Below are 16,202 nucleotides of genomic sequence, written 5' to 3'. Positions count from 1 at the left end.
CATAACGCGGGGAAAGCGGATGTACAACCCCGGCTATTTGCCTTCTCGCTCACACTGTGTAAAGATGCGTGTTGATTGGCGAGAGTTTTCCTTTAATACAGTACTAGGAATTTTCTTCATCTAGGAATTAACGGTCCGATTCGAAGAATGATTAAGACGCGTTTAAGATCTTGGAAAGATCTTTAAAAAATCGATAAATAAACGACTTGTCAAAATTGACATTTATTTCGATTCCGCTGTGATCCCAATAAGATCTATCTACGATATTTCTAATGTCAAAGTGACATTGGTTGCCCGAATCGAGCTGCTTCTGTTAATTATACGACAAATAAACGATATCTAAATGAGAAATTATCGTTATCGTATCTCATTCTTCGAATCGGGCCGTAATTCCTAGTGTGAGATATAAACATACCTGTTTTACGTCATCAGGAGGCATAAATATTCAGATTTTATAAATACGATACCGGTTATCACGCTCGCATGAAACATAAGTACAAGTGCAATGCATTATGAATCCCGAATACAATATATAATTAAATGTTGATTCAAGGAAAATACTAAATAATTTAACAAAAAAAACTTTAACAACAACACAAATTACAAATATAAAATAAAAGTCGGGGCCGTCCGAATAGTCGTTAAGTTATTTTTTTGTTTTTATGATTTTTAATGGCTTATTTCTGTGCGACCGCTGGAGGTCTATTCAGGTAAAGTAATTCCTTGTGATGAAACAGTCTGTTTAAAGAAACGTCACTGTTGACAACTGACAGGTCAAATCCATAATCAATTGGTAACATGACATTACTATCTGAATAAATAGACCTCTCATTAGAAGAAAAAAAAAATGTTTTATTTATAGGTATAAAAACAGATATATAATTTTTATTTTTTTATTTTACGCCGTTATGTTCAATATTTTTTAGTAATGTTATGATAGGGATTTTCCGTATGGAAAACGAATTAACATAAGTAGGATTAATAGGTTTGTACATATTCAGTCATCATTTAAACTACAAATGTCTGGGAGGAAAACTAGAAATGCGCGTTAGATAAGACTAATTAGATCAATTGTTCGCCCCCGAAAACCCCGATATAGCAAATTTCATCGAAATCATTAGAGCTGTTTCCAAGATCCCCGAAATATATGAGATAAAAATTATACATTTAAAATGACAATTGTCTCACCTTTTTAATTAAATTACTAAAAAAACAATCGCAAAGAACCAATCAGCGCGCAGCCTAACCTTCGCTCGCACATGTGCCGATTGCGCTGACATTTACGTAGTGCGCCCCGTGCCGTCGCGTAGCGCGTACCGAACGCTGCCGACGAAAACCGAGCGAATATAAAAAACAAGTTCCAAATTCAAATGCTTAAAAATATAAAAAAATAAGGTGCCTAATTTATGTAATTTTTTGTGATTTTTTATTTATGTTTATTGTGTGTTCGTATGCTAGCGAGCGCTCTCCCTGGGAATTGCTATAGCAACGAATGACGTCAAGTTCAGGGTTGGTGCATTTTCGTTCAATACAAGTTTGAGATTTTCATTCGACCAGTCGCCGAGGATTTGAGGTAAATAATATTTATAACTATCATAAAATGTATTTGTTTGTGAATAAACTTTGATTATCTCAATGAACTGGTAACTAAACGAGATTAAAATGTAATCATTAATTAATATGAATTTATATTTGAAAAACCATCCGAAGGAAAGGAATTTAATATTGTATTTTATTAAGGGTTGCGTGGCCCATTTTGCTCGAGAAATTTATTAGGTAGGTTCATATTCGGATTGTGGCATATTGATGAGATGAAACAGATTTTAAGCAGAGATTGTGTTTCTAGGGGAAAACTGATTTTACGTGATTTAAAAGGAGAAATAAAATATGTATGTATTGTATAGGTATATTGACACAATAATTGAACCAATACACGGTACTGTTTGGATGAGCAACTGCGCGCGAAAGTACTCGTACTCGTACCTACCTACGTACTCTAGATAAATTAATGTTTTTAAATTCGATAATAATGTATAGATAGGTAACTTTAAGTATTTAAATTTCAGGTCATACTTGGTTATATACAGTACAGTATTTTTTTATTGGCATCTATTGTTAAACATAGACTGAAGATCTTTTTGAGAAAATAGTTGACTGACCCCCCCTGCGTAGAACTTGTTTGCATAGGAGTTTTGGTACCTACTAAGAAAAATAGGATTTTGCCTCATTGGCTTTGATTTGTCTGTTCGTTTTATAAACAACCATAGTACATTGTGCAACGAGGGTGGTAAATGAAACTTTGCAAACGAGGTCTTTAGATGCACGACAGCCGCAGGCTGGAGTGCATTAAAGATTCGAGTTTGCAATATTCTTACCCCCAGAGTAAATAGGTATCTCATAGGTAAGCGTGCTCCACCGTAGACCGCATCATCACTTACCATCAGGTGTGATCGTGGTCAAACGCCTGCCTATCCTCCATAAAAAAAAAAGAGTTACACACAATGTTTTTCATCACACTTGCGAAGAAAAAACTAATTTTTAAGTTACTTTTAAGTGAAATAATCCTTAAATACGGTGACATTTCAAACATTCGTCCGCCATATTGTCATTCTTTGGCAATTTAGGTATCGAAGGCAAAGACCTATCTGGCATTCAGCCACGATTGAAAATTCTATTAAAATAATTTAAACGGCAATAGCCAAACCAAAATTAATCAAACTAAATATTTGTTTACATAAACAACAAAAACAAATTATAAACGTAATATTTTAAAGTAAAACTCATTTATACCTATTTGGCTCGTATGAATTAGTGATACTTTTTTTTCACAATCTATAACTCCCGGGGAACAATACATGCCTTTGTCCTTCGGTATACCTGCATGAAATAAGACCTTTTTCGGGCAAGTGTGATGAAAAGTATATAAATACCTTACTGTTGTGAATTGTACTATAGGTAGTACTTACTGTTTTTTTTTCTTGATACAGTCACCTGCAATAATATGTTACTCTTCAAAGGCCACAAATATATTTGACAAGATCTTATTTGTACAACCATAAGAATGGCTGTACAAATAAGATCTTGTCAAATATTTTTGCGGCCTTCGTTGTGTAACATATTATATTGTTGCAGATGACTGTCCCGAATTATATACTTTACTTTTTTCCCTGTGATATTTCACTATGAAATTTCATATTAGCCATTTCCATAATATTCGAATTCTTATGTAATATCTGATTCTATGTCACGATCATCGAAACATGCACAATGTTGTCACATACTTGATGAAGCAAAATTAACTAGCTATATGTCCACTTTATATGGATTGACGGGATGCATTAATCAATATAAATTTTATATAAACAAGACTCGACAGTTTACAGGCAACATTACGTTGGCATAAGTTGTTATATGTCACAATATGTCATTTTAAAGACACTAATATACCGCTTCTGCTGACACGATCAATGTTAAACGTCCGAGACCATTCAAAGTGACCGAATGCCAGAATTATCAGCACCAATTCAAAATCGAATGTAAATTATAATTATTCGACTATCATCCAGCAAATATTCGATTAAATCACAACTCAACCAATTATTTTCAATAATGTTACAAGGTAAAAGGTACTTTTAGTAAAGATTGTGTCCTTGCAATGGTTCCGGAGTCATGATCTGGAGTACAAAAAGTGACTAAGATGTTCAAGATACTATATAGGTAACTTTTATTCATTGACCATACAACTTCGCTCTTAGGACACAGCATCACTGACGTATGAAACACGTCCCATATACAATATTCACACAGACATGGAGAGATAGAGTATCCCGTGGGATCGATGTATATGAATATCACGAAAAAACACCGCTGTCTCTATTCGCTGTTCGGCTACTTTGAGCTATTTAGGTTTTTTTTGTATATCCTTCTTTTAGGAAAGTTTTTTAGTATGATGAATATGATCATTCATAACATCATCGCTGTCACTCGCACATTCGCTCATTCCAGATTATTAACCAGGAACGTTTGATATTGGACTTAAATTCCGCATCTATTCCGTAAATATGTAACTATATTTTTTTACGCTTTTCTTAAAATTTTCCCTACATATGGGTACACCCATTCAAGTCTCATCTCCGTTCGTATCTCCATACTCTTACATATGATAAGGTATTTGCTGTTAATTGATGAACTGAACGTGATTCATATGTGTTTACTACTAGCTAGGTGTGATGCTGATGACGTGACAATTTGCATTACTAATTATTTTCCTATTCCTTGTAAACTAGCAATGACTCTTCGATCAAATATTTATTTCAAATAGAAATACATTTATTAATTGGCCTAATTGTACCTTTAAACGTTAAAAATTAAAAATTAGTATCAATAAGACTGTTAAGTTCTGTAATTAAGTAATTAAAGAGCATGGTAATAGTACTTTTCGTAGAGTTTATACATTATTTTAGTTCTTGAAGATATATCGAAAGATAAACAGTCAGAGAGAAGAAATTTCGCTCCGAGCACAAATAATTCATCTTTTGCTACTTTATTGCATTTGGTAACAATGCGAGCAATGTGTACTTTTGCTCCACGCTACAAAAATGTATTCATCATATACTTACTTATTAAACATTAGGTAAGTTAAAATCCAGTTTTAAAATCAATCCACCAAATTAGTCCAGTTGAGGAAAGCCATTAGTTGTAATACGTACTTGCACTTCTATAAGCGGTCTGGAGACGTTTTTGTAAACGCCCGAAACACTTACTCATCGGTCATCGCTAGCAAGTCAAACTTCTAGGCTAACTAGTCCAAATGCGCTCTCCAATTACGCATAGTGGTTACGCATCTCTAGGTCTCAGATATACTAGTTCTTCTGAGTCGCTTATTGCCTGTGCTGGTCAGCAATGGTAACATGGCCTGGGCGAACTAAAACACATTAACTTGACGGCCCACTTGGCAAATCGTTTGTTTCGATACTGCCAAGTGGAGGTCGACAATTTAAACTAGGGCAAAAACTTTATTTACTTAGTTGTATACCAATAAGTGCATGCCATAATATTCATTGTGCTTGTGAATGGTGTGTTATATATTAATATTTTCTCATCGTGAATGAATGAGAATATTTACCAATCAGGTGTTCTTCCATACTATACAGGAAGAGAGCCTTGTGGATTGCTTTATATGTATATGGAATCACTACAATATTCAATTGTTTATTTCTCTCAAGTGATAGACATAACAACTTACCCAAGGATTTCACAAATATTTGTTCCCGAGTTATAAATGTTATCTATGTATCTAAATATGTATTTATATATATATATATACGTATATATAGTGTCGCCTAGTATAGTCAGGTTCAATAGTAGCGGAGGACTAGCAGGAAAACTATCTGGCACACTGAAATAATACAGTTCGCATTCAAAATTACCTATATGTTTAATATCTTTAATTATTTTATACATATAGACATATATGTTTTTGTTAAGTTATTGGAGAATGGTAAATAAATACTTTTTATACGTAGTCTGATACTTGTGGTGCCTTTTTTCAGATAAGATGGGACTGTATTGCGGATTTTACATAAAAGTTCCATACGTATTATCCGACGTCCTATTTTAATTTGATGACACATGATTGACACCGTCCTATTTACCATGACTATACCTTCAAATTATTCTCTATCAGTCTACCATTAGGTTAAAAAGAGACAGCCAGGTGCAGTTGCTTTGATTTCAAGTATATAAGAACACGATTTATATTTCCTGTCTAACTTCCGGTATTATCGTTACCAGTAAACGCCATTACCAAAGTACTTAGTACTCGTAAGCCACTGTGTGAAAAAGGGAAAATTCAATTGATATTCTCTCCACGTGCCACTATTGTTGTCGTCTGCAGCGGCATGGGCACGAGCTTCTTGCCGCTTTGTAATACTATCACATCATTCAATACACACATAAACTTTCCTCAATACCAAGTGGAAAAATATATTCCTATAAATACATTTTTCACTCTTGTTCGAGTCTGGATAGTTTAGGATTGCCATCATACTATAATATATAGTATCGTACTATATTTTAGTCAATTGTACTATATATTATACATAAACTATATAGTATGAAAAATACTGTATTTTAATTACTAAAGAAAGGGGATTACCAAAGTCACCGACATCGCATCGTATGCGACTTAGATTTTTAAACGCCGCTATTCGCCTCAAATTGGTGTCCTATTTTTCCCATTTTCCCAGTAAATACTATTTTTTTTTTTCAATATTTTGACGAAAATACTTTTTTTCTGTAGAAAAAAGGTGACAACCCTAATTCAGGTACACCTTACACAATGTATTTAACTTGTATGTTTAGTAGGTATCTATATTTGTATTATACCTATTTATTATTCTTTTCCCTATTTATTTATGTTTTATCATAGGCTAGGTTTTTGCAATAAGGATATAAAAGTAAAATACAAAAAGTTACACGAAAATAATACAAAATATATAAATATTAAACAACTAAATCCTATCATTACATTTATAGACTTTATGTCACGCATTTAAAATGTAATAATAATTTATACATGTATTTAAATTGGAATGTTTTGTTATTATTAAAACGAAATATTGTTTTTGGTATAGAATTGACATAGATATAACGTACATAATTATAATCAAATTGACATGTAAGTAAACGATGAGTAAAGTAATTGATTTATGAATGTATTAACCAGTAGCGTTTGACAGTCCTAAAATATCTAGATCCATTGAATTATCCAGGCTTAGCAATAAATCAAGACTTTAGCCACATAGTGGACGCAAATCTGTGTGCAAAACCTGTTGTAGCTTGAAATACAGTAGCTGCAACCGAGCAATAATGATCCCTATGTACATGTCTTAAAAACTAATTTGCTGGTATGCGGCTCTAATATACGAATGAGAATAACTGACCCTTTCTAATAGGGTAATAGGTAATTCGCACTTGCAGAGTTGGATTTTATGTAATTACATGTTATGTGATCGAAAAATAACTTTACACTACCTGCGCTAACCTAATTTGGTATTTTGTTTTTGTTTAAAAAAATAATAAATATTAAGTCCTTATTGGACACCGCTTATTGGCATGAAACCCCTTAGATTCCTAGGCATACTTAATTTAATTCTTTTTGAGGCATGCAATTTTTTCATTTTTCATATTTTATTGTCAATAAACGTATACTAGTAAGAAGCTAATATTCTTTTTTAACAAGTAAACCTTGTTAAGTAATTCCCTAGGAATTCATAACTTTACTTCCCCTACTAAGGTAGGTATATTAATTACTGCACATAATAGCCCGGAAGAAAATGAAACCATGCAAGATATCACTAAAAACACAACGGAATTTTACACGCCATGCCAATTCAATAGTAAGCTCGAACAGCTTCCCATACAAGTTGCCATAATGTTGTAATAACATTAGTACAGCCTCCAACAGCCAAAAGTGCATGCTCTTCTGCCAAGCTAGCTTAGACTTTATCTAGTTGTAATAAAGATTTAATCGTGGCTCTAGCGGGACTGGTTTAAAACTAGACATTTTCTTCGCGAGGTCTGCGTTGCGTAAGCTACGTTGACACAGTTTCGATGGTGAGGTGGGGCCTACCATAACAAATAGTAACTTTCTGGCTTGAATGAAGCACATATACTTAATTTGTTTATATTTTTTGTAGAATTCACAGAGGCTTTTAAACTTCATACTTATATTAAAATTATGAATAGACCATTCCCTATATTATATATTTATATGTTGCAAGCACGTAATAATTAGGTATGGCTTTAAAGTTTAAGGCAATATGTAGGTATGATATTCAGAAAAATAGTTGAATTTCACTGTCAACAGAAAAAAAAAACCTATAGGAATGAAAAATCAGCGACGATATGTGACTCCTTAATAGGAATGACTAACCGTCAAAGAGGTCGAATTCTATGTATGCCACCTTTATTCATAAAAGTACATATAGCTTTGTTCATCAAGTTGCCTTTTATACTACGTTTTATTTGAAGCAAAGCTACCTCATATTGTGAAATTCCCCACGCACTTTTACTATCGTTACCATCAAAGGGCCTGTTGGCGGTACGAATGCACATTAGTATGCCCGATTTCTTTTTGTGAGGACCGAAAGCTAGCCGCTTATAAACAAGCCGCAAAATATGTGGAAATTGAAAACGAGCGCGTAACTTTATTCCAAACCAGTTACTGGCTAGTGGTTTTGCCAATCCGAGTACAATTTACCGAATAGCAAATAATAAGTAGCATTTCATAATTATAGGCATTTATGCAAACATGTCAATCTCGCATGGCATCGGTCTATTCAACCAACAAAAACTGTGTCTCTCCGGCGTTACACCATAAATCGTCTGCAACAGACGCAAAGGCCAATGATGTTAAGCAAACAATAGTAAAAACAACCATTTAAATAGTAGATTGTTAACCAAGGGATGAAATGGGGCCTTTTATCTGAGTTAACTTAACTTTTCATTCGAATACGAGGAAAGTAAAATACATGTACATTTAAAGAAACACGGCTAACTTCAGTAGTATTTCTTGCGGGTGAAAGTACCCTTCCTTCATTAACAATTTAGGTAAAAGTAGCATTATTTATGGAACGAGGAGTTAATTATCAGAATGAAAATTGTACAACAAATCCATTTAAAGTCAATAATTGCTTATCGTAAAAAAAGAGAAAAACCTACTTAGAAAGTACAGTGTTCTAGAGCAGAAACGTATCGTTATCTGCAGATTTTTAGAAAAATAACGACCCACTTTTAGAGCATGAGAAATCAAAAACAGGTAGATTTTTTTAAATATCTTGTTTTATCTTCTGATTGTGTTAATATGATTACTATGAAAAGAGTAGTCATTAATATCAGTAATAAAATATAAAACGGCGCGTATAGTACGTCGGTTCCTCTCTCTGCGGCCCTGACCACCGGCAGCTTGGGCCCTGCCCCGCTGCTGGCGGCACCCTAGGTTAGGTTTTTTATAATGTGTTTATATCTTGTGTATTGTTTTGTAAGTGTTTTTATATTTTACTTTTATATCCATATTATAAAAAATCCTAACCTAAGATATCAAATGAATAAAATATAATAATAATAAATAAATATTATAGGACATTATTGCACAAATTGACTAAGTCCCACAGTAAGCTCAATAAGGCTTGTGTTGAGGGTACTTAGACAACGATACATATAATAATTATATAAATACTTAAATACATAGAAAACACCCATGACTCAGGAACAAATATCCATGCTCATCACACGAATAAATGCCACCAGGATTTGAACTCGGGACCATCAGCTTCGTAGGCAGGGTCACTACCTGAAGGCTACAACTCCAACTGTAATTAGCATTTACAAACCAATACGATTCCGATTTGTTATTTCTATTCAAAAATTTCCTCATGTTGACTAACATCGTTTTAAAGCTGACCTTTAAAATTGTATCAAATAAAAAACAAAACTATTCTAAAACATCACCCAAACCAGTTCAATATCTAATGCCTGTCCTATACCTATAACTTCGACCGTTCCTTACGTCATCTCGGGCATTACCTTCTCACCAGCATAAGCAAGTAAAAGTGAAATCATTCCGATCCAAGCAGTTATCCAATCAAACGGTGTTAGCTCCTCCATGACGCGGAACGCTAGGCGCTGACCCACAAAACAGCCATGTATTTATTCTATGGAATGTGCGAGTCGTACTCGCGTCCTATGGTCTAGCACCAGGTGTTCTTGAAACCCGTAACAACGATGAGTAGTTGGAGAGCGAACTTATACTGGTTTTCTAATCACCTGTTAGCGGTAAGCGATTGGATGAATACCTTTGTACTGCATTCCCATAGCAAGTACACCACGTATACTTACTTACCATTGTTAACATGATATCTCAATACGCATTGTTATTATAGAACTCGAGGTCATACTTATACTGGAATAGAAGCGATGCACTCATATTTGTTCCTAACAGTACAGACATTTGTCTTGAATGCAAATGCCGAAGGTGTCTCATAACAACACATGTAAGCGCTGAGACCTGGGTGCCAATATTAGCCTTGAAGACAGGCTACAACTGATTAAATAAAGTCTAGATATTGCCTGTGTGCAACTATAGGTATAGAGTAATAAAGGACCTAGAACGCGACACCGACACAAGGACATAATGCCGACCACCGATGGCTAATGTAATTTTGTACAGTAATATACGATCTTGGGATTTTTTTGTTAGAGTCGCAAATCCACGTTGTTCTAACAGCTCATGACATCATAAATCTTGTGACTTCTATGCTACCTTACAAAATTCCTACCTGCTTACTTATACTTTTTTCTCCGCTTCAACTTTTGTATAAACGAAATTAATGCATTTCAATTAACTAAAATTAACAGTACGCATATAAAATTTTAGATCCCCGAATTCCCCGAACATATACTTAACTGTCATATCACAAACCTTTATTAAAAGTAGTTGAAATGCTCTCTATAAGTTCAAGGTCAAGCCTTTTGATCTAGGTTTGGAGGATAAGGGTGTAAGAGGCTTCAAGCCGAGCTCGAGAGCACTCTCCTACGAGTATGATATTAATTATGATTAAGTCCGGAAAGGGTGAGTTCGCATCACTTTTCAAGCTTATACTCGTCCTACTGCTGGGCCCAGGGTATCTTATTGTATGCTCGACTAGGTTTTGAGCTTCACCTACACAGTATAATGCAATGCGAAGTGGCTTCATACGTATCAATATGCAGAGTAGATTCATTCCGCAATCGGATGCGACTGTACAGATGTGCAGATATACCTATCTTCTCTCTCTATCAATTTATTAGTTTCCACTGTTCAATAATGCTTAGACTCAGAAAATGGCTATTGTACCTACAATATTCTTTCAGAACGGTGCGGTGCGCGCCAAACATACTCATATGTCACGCCAAACGTACAAAATAACTGACAACCAATTGGGAGAAAAAAGTTTACTAGTTTAGCATTTTTGAACATACAATGTAATGAACTACACAATTAGCGCCAGCGGCATTATTATTATAGTTACATGACAGGGGAAATAGTATTTTATGTTGCACATACACGAAATAGTTACAATGACATTTTCACCTCAGCAGCTCGAACAAGGGTAATATTGTGCTTAAAAACATTGAGCAAAATCGTATTTTGCTCACTGAGTGAGACAAAATGACATTCAAGTAACTTTTATATTCGAATGTCATTTCTATGCGTATGTCGTCATTAGCAAAAAGAAAGAGACAAAAAAAGTTTGTACCGTAATTTAACTGTATATTGACCAATTTAAGCCATACTGCATCGTTTCCAATCACCCTACGAGTATGATTCCTAATACTAATAATCAATTAAAATAAAAAATGTTTGAAATTTGTTCTAAGCAGCATATTTTAAGTATTTTATTGTATAATAAACTTAAAAAATACAAAGATTTCTACTTTTAACGATCTCTACTTATACTTATCCGCAATTCGGACCGTATTTTATAAAGTTTTTTTTTACAAAAAAGTTGTCGATTGAACTGTCAATTGATGTGAAAAGTCTTGTGTACTACACGAGATCAAAGTTATTTACATGTCGTCCGCTTTTGAGTCAATAATAGTGTACTGTAAACCTGTTTGTAAACTACACCTACATTCAATTTACAAACATTTAATTTGTATCAGCAACAACAACCGTTTTATTTGTAAAGGTAAAACTTCTGGTTCAACTTCATTAAGGCTCTCGCATAGTTCCTTCTATTTGTATGTTTTTAGTCGGCAAAAGTTCGGACCCTTGCGTAACTTGCAACTAGCCACTCGCAAACCAAATAAAATGTGTTCGGTTCGGACTTACCGAATGCGATTTAATTCGCTCTGAATTTGTTTGTCTGCGCTCAGTTCATTTATTACGAATGTTTCTATTCAATTTGTCTGCATTGAAGATTGGCAGTTTGTAAAGCATTCAAAATATTTTACTTAAAAAAAAGTACACTCAGTAATGAAAACAAAACAAAATATGAAAGTTTCATATGACATGTGACCGTTTTGCAATATTCTTGAAGTTGGTTTATAAATTATCTTTTAGAAAAGTGTTATTTGTTTATTTTTTTATGTAGCTAGGTATATGTTACATTAGAAGTTATTGTCACTATATTTATGTATTTCGCAAGGAAATTTGTGTTAGGAATAGTGCTGTGACTATGTATTAAGTAAGGCCCATGACCTTTCCTAGCACACTAACGGTCATGGCGATACGTATGATATGGCATTTGTCTAGAATACAAATAGTCTGGTTATATAAAATCCCAGTAATATGTCGTAATAACTGAAGTAAAGTTTTTTTTAAGTAATACACTGTAAAGATGCTGTAAAAAAAAACAATAATTGGACAACTAAACCGACTGCACCGTTGCCCCAAGGCCGCTCTCGCTACGTCTTTTACGTCTTTGTTTACGGTCCAGCGCAGCACGTCGTCACGACATTATTATGACGTATCAGTATCACGGCGAAGCAAAGGACCTACCGCGAACATCGCAGTTCGCAAATTGAGGGCATCTTTCTCTGTCACTCTAATTACGCCTTAATTGGAGTAAAAGAGAAAGATGCCCGCAATTTCCGAATTTCGGTATTCGCGGTAGGCCCTCTGATATGAGCATGTTACGTAGTGCTACAAATACTATATAAACAGTAAGTGGCTTATACAAATGTAAACTATAAGCATCTAAGCATATTTAAAATCGTATCCTTTAACCAATAACTTGAAATAAATAATTAATAATGGTTCCATATGACAAAAAAATATGAAACTGTACATTTTACGGGTAATAGGTACAAAAATAAATATGTAAATATGAGAGTGGAAACAAAGCAAGACCAATTTAAATGAAACGATAAGGTAATATGAGATGCAACAATATGATAACATACCTTTGTTTTTTATTATATAGTAGACACTTAAGATCTTTTCAAACGGCTGTAATTATAGTGAAATTTAATTTTCTGCTGCCTTCAAATTATCGCAAAAACGAATTCTGTAGTTAGCTTATCTCAAAATCTTTCTTTTTGAATCCTTATAGATATATCTATATTCTATATCAGGGGTTCCCAAAGTGTGCGCCGTAGAAAGTAAAGAGGGGCGCCGTGAGTTCTATCATTATCCGAAACCACAAATATTCGCGGGTACCTATTTGAGCGCTCGCATAGGTAAATAATATAGCGTCGTGTCACTCTTTTTCGACCGTGATTTTAAATTTACAAGGGCGCCGTTGCAAAATACTAAACTTGTAACTGCGCCGCATGTTGAAAAAGATTGGGAACCCCTGTTGTATATTGATAGCGATGGCCCCTTAAATGGCAAAGTTCGTAACTGTCTTGAACTATCGTCCTAGTTTGCAGCATCGAGGGGAGACAAGTAGGACATGAGGAATTGCTACTCATTCACCCCAGTTTACCCTGTCTACATAGCAGGCTATTAAATTTGAACACTTCTAGCTGTATGACTATATTTTTCATTTGTATACGTTTATATTTTACAAACTTTTAATGCTAAACTAAAATCAATACATCAGCGATGAGTAGTTACTCGACCATCGTAAAGACCTACTGGGAATCGAAAGATTAGATAATAGGAAGAGAAAAATGTTATATAAAGTTTTCTTTTCCAGCGATCAGGAAGGCTTTTTCAGATTTTTTTAATTTCGGGGGGTTGGTGCTATCTTTTCTATAACTTAATCTGATACGCATTATCTTAATCTGACGATCACAAGTTCCACGTCCGATTTCCACATTGTAACCGTCAAATTAAGAAAACGCGTATACTAATATTTGTTAGATTTAGTAATAGCACAATAAAATAATTAACTTGGACCAAAATTACCAAATCTATAATCTGCTTATCGATTTGTTAAATTAAACCGCACCAATCAATGGATCAACATAGACTGCTAAAAGTGGTTAAGGTAGACTCCACGGGGATATCACTCATATCTTAATCTGACGCGCTCGAGTAACTACAAAAATCCTCACTTGGACTCCCCAACCATAAGGAGTGAGGGCGAATTTTGATTACATTATATTGAGTTCGACTTCATAAGAGGCAGGTAACCTTTGATTACAATAATTACAAAATCCGGCTGTGGAGTCCTTTATACGACTTTACGAAATCTTATGGTTTTCCCCTTAAGTGTATTTATTGTGAGCTATAAATACTTATATAGGCTAGATATGTAGAATTGCCTTTAGGATATACTGGGCTTGATAATACATATCTAACTACTTCACTTATTCATGACCTTTGCCCGGAATGGAGCCGGGTGAATAATGGATAAGTTAACATGTAATTTGACGTTAGCCCCATATTGCTGACAGGCATAATACTTCGTCATCCAGGAGGGATGGATAAGCTCAGACAGGGCTTCTTTCCATTACGACCACGATAAATTCTTCGCAAAAGGAATACTGCAATATTGTTCTTACTATTTACGTCTTATAATAAGATGGAAAAAATGTTTTTCGGCTTGATTCTAACTTTAAAATACGTCAATTATTTGCTAAAGATACGCTATCGATTAGAAATGTCAGTGACACTGATATATCCAATCCATATCATATCTTTAGCAAATTTTTGACGTGTGTTAAACTTCGAATCGGGTCGTTTGACACCACGATAACCAAACCCTGTAATACATTTTGCAGTTCATTGATAAAAAGGGTTGGCAAAAATACGTACCCTAAATTCACCTTTAGTACTACATAACTTCACCTTAACTAGCATTTAATCGTAATTCCACTATATCATGGACGTCCAGTAATTCAACCTTTAGGAATAAGTTATATTAAAAAAAATTATAATTTAAAAAATATCAGGCGAAGTGTTTTTATTTGATTACTTTAAAACTACTTTTACGCAGCTTTATTTATTGTGAATTCGATGTACATATTTTTAGCGTCTTGACAAAATTATTATTTTAACATTTTACTTGGACGAAATTGGGCATCAACGGTGAAGTTACAAATACAGTAGATAATGTTGCCAACCCTAAAACAAAATGAATAAATTGCAATGTTAAAAACCGCAAGAAATTTAAAATACTTTAATTTGTTCAAATATAATTGCCATATGGACAACGAGGATTGACGACTACGTCGCCCGAGATGACCGCGGCTGTAGCACGGTCGTATTTTCATTGCCTGTGACGTTCTAACAAGTAGATAAGTGCGAAAGTGACAGGCATAGTGATAAGCGATAAAAATGCAACTATGCTGCCACCGCTGGCCAATAGTTAGCAGACACCATATGACCTATAGACTCTGTACTGTCACGTTTTTTGATAATTTTATGCTATCAGAAAATACGTGACCGATAATTAGTAGACTACAGAAAGAAAAATCTTTCTCACTCGCCGTTAAGATACATACAAATATAATAATTTAATTGAAAAATTCATCTCATCATCATCATCTTCTAAGAACTCATATTTTCACCTGTTGGTTCATGGGATATACCAGGTACGTGTGCGTTGAAACGAAAACTTACGGCCCGATTCAAACTTTAAGATTAGGACTAGATATGGATCGGATATCTCTGTGTCAAAAGTGACTTTTTTGTTTGAAGAAATGTACTTTTGACACTGACATATCCGACGCATATCGTATCTAGTCCTAATGTTAGATGTATCTTAAAGTTCTTTTCGGGCCGTTAAACAGTATTAGGATATTATTATTCCACTATTATGACGTAGAAAACCTGTTGGCCCGCGTCAACAACCAAAGTGCCTAGCGAGAGGCTAATTCTGGCAACACCATAAACCACGTTTCGATGCGAATCTGGGTTGTGTGAACTGATTAAGCGCTAATTTCCCCATTGTTCCCGATACCGCTAACAAGGTTTATATCACACCTCGCGCTAAAACTGGACACGCTGTTATAAACTCGCGGGCAATTTTATTTTCATCACGCTTGCTTATAAAGGCTGTTATTTTTTATGGCACGCAAGTTTTCAGTTATACTCGTATGTAGAGTCCGCGCGGAAAGAGAAGAGTCGTGGAATATAAGGGCACCAATACATTATATGACTCTTCTCTTTCCGCACAGACTCTAATATCTCGAATGAGAAGGTGTCATCGTTTTTTTTTTAATCTGACTACAGAGATCAATAATTATATGGTTGTTTTATTCACTTC

General features: G+C 34.5%; 1 protein-coding gene across 3 annotated transcripts in view; it reads left to right on the top strand.

The window, feature by feature from the left end:
* Positions 1 to 1,278: 1,278 nt before the first annotated feature.
* The window catches only part of LOC133516363 (chaoptin), a 62,918-nt gene continuing 47,994 nt past the window's right edge, over positions 1,279 to 16,202 (top strand). For 2 of the 3 annotated variants that reach the window (XM_061849272.1, XM_061849271.1), the window contains exon 1: positions 1,280 to 1,573. The gene's annotated coding sequence lies outside the window, so the exon portion shown is untranslated. Of the gene's footprint in view, positions 1,574 to 16,202 lie in introns of all 3 variants that reach the window. The other variant, XM_061849273.1, reaches the window with a different exon arrangement.

This window comes from Cydia pomonella, chromosome 3, assembly GCF_033807575.1.
Source record: "Cydia pomonella isolate Wapato2018A chromosome 3, ilCydPomo1, whole genome shotgun sequence".
In the NCBI taxonomy this organism is placed as follows: domain Eukaryota; kingdom Metazoa; phylum Arthropoda; class Insecta; order Lepidoptera; family Tortricidae; genus Cydia; species Cydia pomonella.
This window is presented reverse-complemented; position numbering and strand designations above follow the sequence as displayed.